Source organism: Microtus ochrogaster, chromosome 4, assembly GCF_000317375.1.
Source record: "Microtus ochrogaster isolate Prairie Vole_2 chromosome 4, MicOch1.0, whole genome shotgun sequence".
NCBI classification, from domain to species: Eukaryota; Metazoa; Chordata; class Mammalia; order Rodentia; family Cricetidae; genus Microtus; species Microtus ochrogaster.
Window position 1 is genome coordinate 18,197,650 of NC_022011.1, and position 6,941 is coordinate 18,204,590.

The 6,941-nt window shown below is 45.2% G+C and overlaps 1 protein-coding gene across 4 annotated transcripts in view; it reads left to right on the forward strand.

Annotated features, from left to right (window-relative positions):
- Nucleotides 1-1,552: 1,552 nt before the first annotated feature.
- Nucleotides 1,553-6,941, forward strand: part of Ist1 (IST1, ESCRT-III associated factor) — a 21,554-nt gene continuing 16,165 nt past the window's right edge. For all 4 annotated transcript variants that reach the window (XM_013354834.2, XM_013354836.2, XM_005345695.2 and 1 more), the window contains exon 1: nucleotides 1,553-1,648. The gene's annotated coding sequence lies outside the window, so the exon portion shown is untranslated. The remainder of the gene's footprint in view (nucleotides 1,649-6,941) is intronic.

Genomic DNA, 6,941 nt, shown 5'->3' on the forward strand with positions numbered 1-6,941 from the left:
AAAAAATAAAAAATAAAATATATTTTTTTTAAATGTTGTGGTCGTAGTTACTGTACTATCCGTGGAGCCAAACAACAGCCACCTTTAGGGATTTAGCTGTGCCCACAGGCAAAGATCATCCCAGCATAGAAAGATGCCAGGAGGACCTTGGAGCCCTCACTTGGGTATCCGGGTACTCTGTATCACCTAATCTGCCCTAATTGTCTGTGGTCTGGGGAGGGGCTAGAGTATAGGCTGGGGACCACTAGGTGAGTGGGCTCCATCCGCGAGGGAAGCCTTCATTCCTACCGGGTAAAAACTTTCCAGTGCAGTCTTATTTGGGGGAAAGTGATCCTACAGGAGTGTAGGGTGACCTGTCACCTATGTTTGTGTGAATAAGCCTAATAAACTAATATGTGTTTCAGGAGCAACTTTCATAGCATTGTATTTGTTGTTGAGACTTGGGAAGGGGGTAGTTTAGTCTGTCAGAGGATTTTTTATTTTTTTTAATTTTTTTATTTTTTGGTTTTTCGAGACAGGGTTTCTCTGTGGTTTTGGAGCCTGTCCTGGAACTAGCTCTTGTAGACCAGGCTGGTCTCGAACTCACAGAGATCCGCCTGCCTCTGCCTCCCGAGTGCTGGGATTAAAGGCGTGCGCCAACACCGCCCGGCTGAGGATTTTTTAAAAAGCAACAAATACCATGATCTTGTTGCAGTACAACTTGTATATGCAAATATTTACAGTGGGGAAGATCCGAACATTTTAAGGGAACCAAATATTGTGTATTCTGGGGTTCTGGAGCTTTGAAGTAAAGCGCATGGTTACAAATCCATTCAATCCTCGTACTAAGGTAACCCGCAGTTCCGTTTTACGACTGACTCAAGACAAGTCCCAGTTCTGGTCTTTGTAGCTGTGGCCTCTATAGCAGAGCCGAGAGCGAGAGTACTGGAAGGCCCTTTCACTCTAAGCCCAGAAAAGTTTCCTCTGAATATAGATAGAAATAGGAGCAAGTGGCGGCGGAGGTGGAGCATTAGTGAAGGTGCAGGTCGCATAAGAGCGTGGTAAGGCAGTACTCAGACCCGGTATGGGAGCGGAAGGGAGGACCAGCGTCGGTAGACAGGAGCCGAGAGGCCGTGGGAGAAAAGTCGGCTCAGCAGCGCTGAATCCCGCCTAGCCACTCCTCAAAGGTCGATGCTCCAGGTCCGACCGCTGGTCGAGCGAGGCTGGCACAGAACCGGGGACGTTTGTGAGGTAGCCTGAAGCCGGTTCTTCCAGGGGCTGGACGATCTGGGACAAGGGTACTGGGCACGGACTCCAGGAACAGATTCCGCTCGCCTCACCGCGCCCGGGCAAATTGCAAAGCACTCCCCTAGTCCGGTGACTCAAGTCCCCGCGTGACCTGCCCCGAGCCAAGTCCCGCGCCTCCGCGGTGGGAAATAGTCCCCAGCCCGTCCGGCTCCGAGAGGGTGGGAAACGAGGGACTCTAGGAGCGACACCGCCCAGCGCTGTGCGCGCAGCCAATCCCTGCGATGGAGGGCGTGGCTAAGACGCCCGGCGGATTCCTCCGCCCGGGGTTCGCTGTGATGCGGTCGGGGGAGTCGCCATTTTCGACGCGGAGCGGCTAATTGGAAGTCTGTCTCTTCTGTTTTTCACGTCTGGATTCCTCCAGGTGAGCGTGCCTTCCGTAGCCATGGCAGCTTTGTCTGTCTCTTCGTCCTACGCCCCGCCCTTCCCCGGACCTCAGCCATCGCCGTGTCGGCGGGGAAGGAAGCCCTGACAGTCGGGATCAAGCTCGACGTCGGGCTCGGGCCGCGGGGAGGAGGTGGGGCCGCTGAGACCGGTGCTGGCGTAGCTGTCCCCGGCGCCTCTCTCCCCGGGCATGGCCTGGGCTCTGAGCAGACACCCCTCTGCCGTGTCCTCGGGTCGAGACACTCAGGCAGGCCTTGTGTCCCGCCGCGGTCGCAGCCGAGGGAGTCAGATCCCGATAGTCGCCGTTCCCCGCGCTGCTCTTCCGGGTGCTGGGGTCAGGACTTGAACTAGGGTGCGGACCTCGCTAGGACTAGGACAGCAGAGGGAGGCTCTCGGTGCTTTCTGTCCGCTTAGTCTGATGCTCAAAGGAGGTTGTAATTTATTTGTTATTGCTCTTAGGCGTTCGTGTTTAATTGAGCTTTGTTTTTCGTTATGAGAACAAAACAGTGTAACTCCTTCAAATCTGAACAACAATCAACATGCCATCTTGTTTCAGTCATATTTTTCCTTATGCATATATTTTTTCCACTTTAAAACCTGAGGTGATAACTTTATGTATGTATGTATTTTCCGAGACAGAGTTTCTCTGTGTGACAGCTCTGGCTGTCCTGGAACTAGTTCTGTGAACCAAGGTGGCCTCAAACTCACAGAGATCCACCTGCCTCTGTCTCCCGAGTGCTGGCATTAAAAGATTGCGCCACCACCGCCTGGCTATGAGGTGACCCTAACCCCTCAAGCTTTTTGATCCACAGACCTTCTTGGGGGACCTTACAGCGCTTTTTTTTTGTTTGTTTGTTTTTTTAAAATATTTATTTATTATGCATACAATATTTTGTCTGTGTGCATGTCTGCAGGTCAGAAGAGGGCACCAGACCTCTTTACAGATGGTTGTGAGCCACCATGTGGTTTCTGGGAATTGAACTCAGGACCTCTGGAAGAACAGACAATGCTCTTAACCACTGAGCCATCTCTCCAGCCCCAGCGCTCTTGTTTTTAAGTCATGCAGCCTTTTAACATTCTCACTTGATAAAAATACACTCTCCCTCCTCCTCCCTCCGGCGACTTTGTAGCCCTCTCTTTTCTTCCTGTGCCTCTGGTTTCTACATGACCTGCACCCCTCTGGAATCCTCAGGTAGACTCTGGTCCACTTAACTTAAGCTCTAATAAGGATCAAGTCCCAGTTTTATGTGGCGTGTTGTGGTTTAAAGTAAAACTGCGAAACAAAGTGTATTCTGTATAAGTCAGTTCAAACCCAGGAAAAGTAACACATTCCAGCATTCCTGCTATGGTACAGCTGTCCTGGAGCTAGCTCTTGTAGACCAGGCTGGCCTCGAACTCAGAGATCCGCCTACCTCTGCCTCCCGAGTGCTGGGATTAAAGGCGTGTGCCACCACCGCCCGGCTTGAACTCTAGTTTTAGAAAAAGCAAAAGAATCCAGTAAAAGCCTGAGAGTTTTCTGCAATGTGTTTATATGTTAATAAAACTTTAAAGAAGTCTTATAATGCCGGTTCATTCCAGCATTGGTAACTTCTTAAAACTGATGGCTCCTGGACTCCGAAGCCTAGTCTTTGTTGTGAATTTCACACATTGTTGTTGGTTGTGTGATTCCTTTACTTAAATTTCAGTCTTTTTTGTTTTTTGTTTTTGAGAAAGGTTTCTCTGTGTTGTCCTGGCTATCCTGGAACTCAGCCTGCCTCTGCGTCCCAAGTGCTGGGGTTAAAGACGTGCACTGCCACCACCACTCGGCTCTGAAAATATCAGTCTTGATTGGTTTTGTCAGCAAATATTTGATTAAACTATATCGTATGGAAGTACAGTAAACTTGCTGGCAGACTGTACTAACAATCCATTGAAGAAGTTGATTTATGTGTCTTGGAAAACACGTCTTACTAGCGTCCCAGCATGTGTCCTGCCACTGTATTGCATCACATTTCTCTCTTGGTTCTTTGCAGCTATGGGCTCTAAAGCTTGTTGATGATGTGTCTGTGTGTGTTGTAATGGAGGTTTCAAGATGACTGCTGTTTCAGTGTTTTGGGGAGCAGTTCTTAATGCAGCAGTTTCCATTTTCCTTCCCTAAATTACCTTAAATTCCTCTCTTTATTCCTACTAAGAATGAAGAAGCCTCTAAGGATCTGAGTGGTGAGAAACTAAGTTTTGATTTTGTTAAGGATTTGAGTAAAATGAGAAATTGACAGATGCTTAGAATACTAAGTGAGGCTGATGATCCATCTATGACTCTTATTAATAAAAATAAAAATAGCAGCACAGTCACAGTAGGCTCTTCCTGTATGAGCAGGGTAGAAAACTGAGAGCTGGTTTTCATGATTTATTCATTAGGCCTGTGTTTTGGTTGTCCATTGTTTAGTCTCAGATGTGAACTCCTTGAAAGCTGATGTCAGCTTTCATTGAAATGTCTCTTTTTCTGCTGGGATGTAACTCAGTGGCAGAACACTTACCTAGCATATATGTTCCTGAGTATTTTCATCCCAACATGGCAAAAAAAAAAAAGTGTGAGTGGTTAAACTAGGAAAATTATATTTAGTTAAGTTTCCTCATAATCAGCATAACAAGTACTAGGTTTTGGGCAAGATGCTATGCTCTGCTCTGCTCTTTGGTTGTATATGTGAAATAATTGAAGGCCTGAGAAGGCCCAGTTGGTAAAGTGTTTATAGGTGGTAGTGTTAGCATGTGTCTAATCTCAGTGCTGGAGAGGTAAGAACTAGAGGATGTTTGGCCAGCCAGTTTATCCAACCAGTGAGAGTCCCTGTCCTGAAAATAAGGTTGAAGGAGACACTCGAAGTTGATCTCTGGTCTCCAAACACATGCTAGCATACATATCAATAAAAAGAGTTGTGGGTGAGCATCATGCACCAAGTAATCCTAACACTTGGAAAGGTGAGACAGAAGGATTGTAGAGAGTTTCAGGGCAACTTGTGATGCAGAGTGAGGTTTAACCTCACCTCCCCCAAAATGCAATTTAGATGCTAGGGGCTTATTACTATATTTTCTATTGTAAGTAGTGTAGCTCATTTGGAGAGAGCTTGCCTAGAATCTGTGTCTTGTCTTTCAAATGCCGAAAATTCAGGTATGTACAGTTTTTTTATGTATATGCATGTTTTGCCTGCATGTAAGTCTGTGTTTCTTGTCAATGCTTGGTGCTCTCATAGGCCAAAAAGAAGGCACCAGATCCCCTGGGAATGGAATTACTGGACAGTTGTAAGCTACCATGTAGGTGCAGGGAATCCAACCCAGGGTTGTCTGGAAGAGCAGCCAGTGAATGCTTTTAACCAATGAGCTATCGGGCCTCTGAGGACACCTGCCTACATGTGGCATACACAGCATACACAGATACATGCATACACATGAATAAAAATAAAAATCTTTAAAGTGTGTGTGTGAATGTGAGTAAGAGTGATTGCTGTAAAGATGATAGACCTGGCTATGTTTTTAGAATTAGTGTTTTTCCACTTATGGTAGAATGTAGAAATCTTACCATTATATAGGTCGTTTTACCTTCTTCCCCTTAAGTAATGGTTTTCTTAAGTATTACATTTATGTGTATTGAAATCCCATAAAAATACTGGTTTTGGCCGGGCGGTGGTGGCACACGCCTTTAATCCCAGCACTCTGGAGGCAGAGGCAGGCGGATCTCTGTGAGTTCTAGGCTAGCCTGGTCTACAAGAGCTAGTGCCGGGACAGGCTCCAAAGCTACAGAGAAACCCTGTCTCGAAAAACTAAAAAAACAAACAAACAAAAAAACTGGTTTTGTTTTAAACTGTCAAATTTAACAGAGTTGAGAGAAACAACCTATTAGGTTTATTCATACAGATTCGTCATTTCTGTATCTTTGTGTGTGTTGGAGGGGTAGCAGGTGTGATGCTGTGCGTGTCCAGAGGATAACTTGATGCAGTTGATTTTCTTTCTCCACCTTTTTTTGGGTTCTGGGGTGTAGTGATATTTCATTTGTATTTTAATAAATAAATAAAGCTTGCCTGAAGATCAGAACACAAAACAGCTACACTAGTCAGCCAGAGAGGCCGGGTGGAGGTGGTGCACACCTTTAACCCCAGCATCCATACTAGTTAGCCATAGAGTGGAGGTGGTGCATGCCTTTAATCCTAGCACTAGAGAGGAATATAAAGTGGGATGAGACAGGAACTCACTTTCTTTCAATCTTGGATTTCATAGAGGTAAGAGCTCTCTAGTGGCTTGGCTGCTTTGCTCTTCTGATCTTCTAGTTGAACCTAGTATCTGTCTTTGAGTTTTTATTATTTGTGCTACACTTGGGCTTGAACCCACCAGGCTTGCAGCAAGCACTTTCTCACTGTGCTATCTCATTGACCCTTTCTCTGGCAGTTTTTTTAGAGCAGTTCCGCTGAGGACACAATTTCTTTTTCATTTTCCCTCATGTGATCATGTCTTGTTTCACCTTTAATTCTGAGGGATATTTTGCCAGATGTAAGGTTTCTGGATTGATGGTGTCTCTCCCCTCTCCCCCCCCCCCCCAGTATTTGAAAATGACTTTTCTTTTGGTTTCCATGAGTTTAGGTGAAATTTTTAGCCTGTCCCCTTCTTTCTGATTTTTGGGTTCTTGGTTGTGTTGTGCTGGTCTCTGATGATCTTCCCTTCTCATTTCAAGTAGCTGGAGCAGTAGGATCATGCCACACTGTATTTGGTCATATGAATAAATGCACTATAGATAATAGGTAGTATATTGCTTTTATCTGGTTTCATTCAGTTTTTAAAAAATTTGTCCATGGTGACACACCCTTTTTGAGGAGACAGAGGCAGTCAGATTTGTGAGTTTGAGGTCAGCCTGGTATACAGAGTGAGTTCCAGGACAGCCAGCACTACACAGAAAGACCCTGTCTTGGGGCAGGTTGGTGGTACAAATCTGAATCTGATTCCAGCAGTTTATGATGACATGGGGCATAAACCTCTTTGGGTTTTGTTGTGTTTGGAGTTTTTTGAGTCTCTGTGTGTATGTGTGTTAATTTAGGGGAATTTCTAGCTAATTATTTTCAAGTCGCTTCTTTTTCTTTTTTTTGCACAGTGCAAAGTTCAAATCTAGGACATCTTGCAAATGCCTTAGCATTGAACAATATTCCCAGTTTCTGTGGCATTATATAAAAATGTTAGACTCTTCTATTATTTTGCCAGTATTTGAGACTTTACTCATTAAATTTTTCTTTTTTTTAAATATTTATTTATTT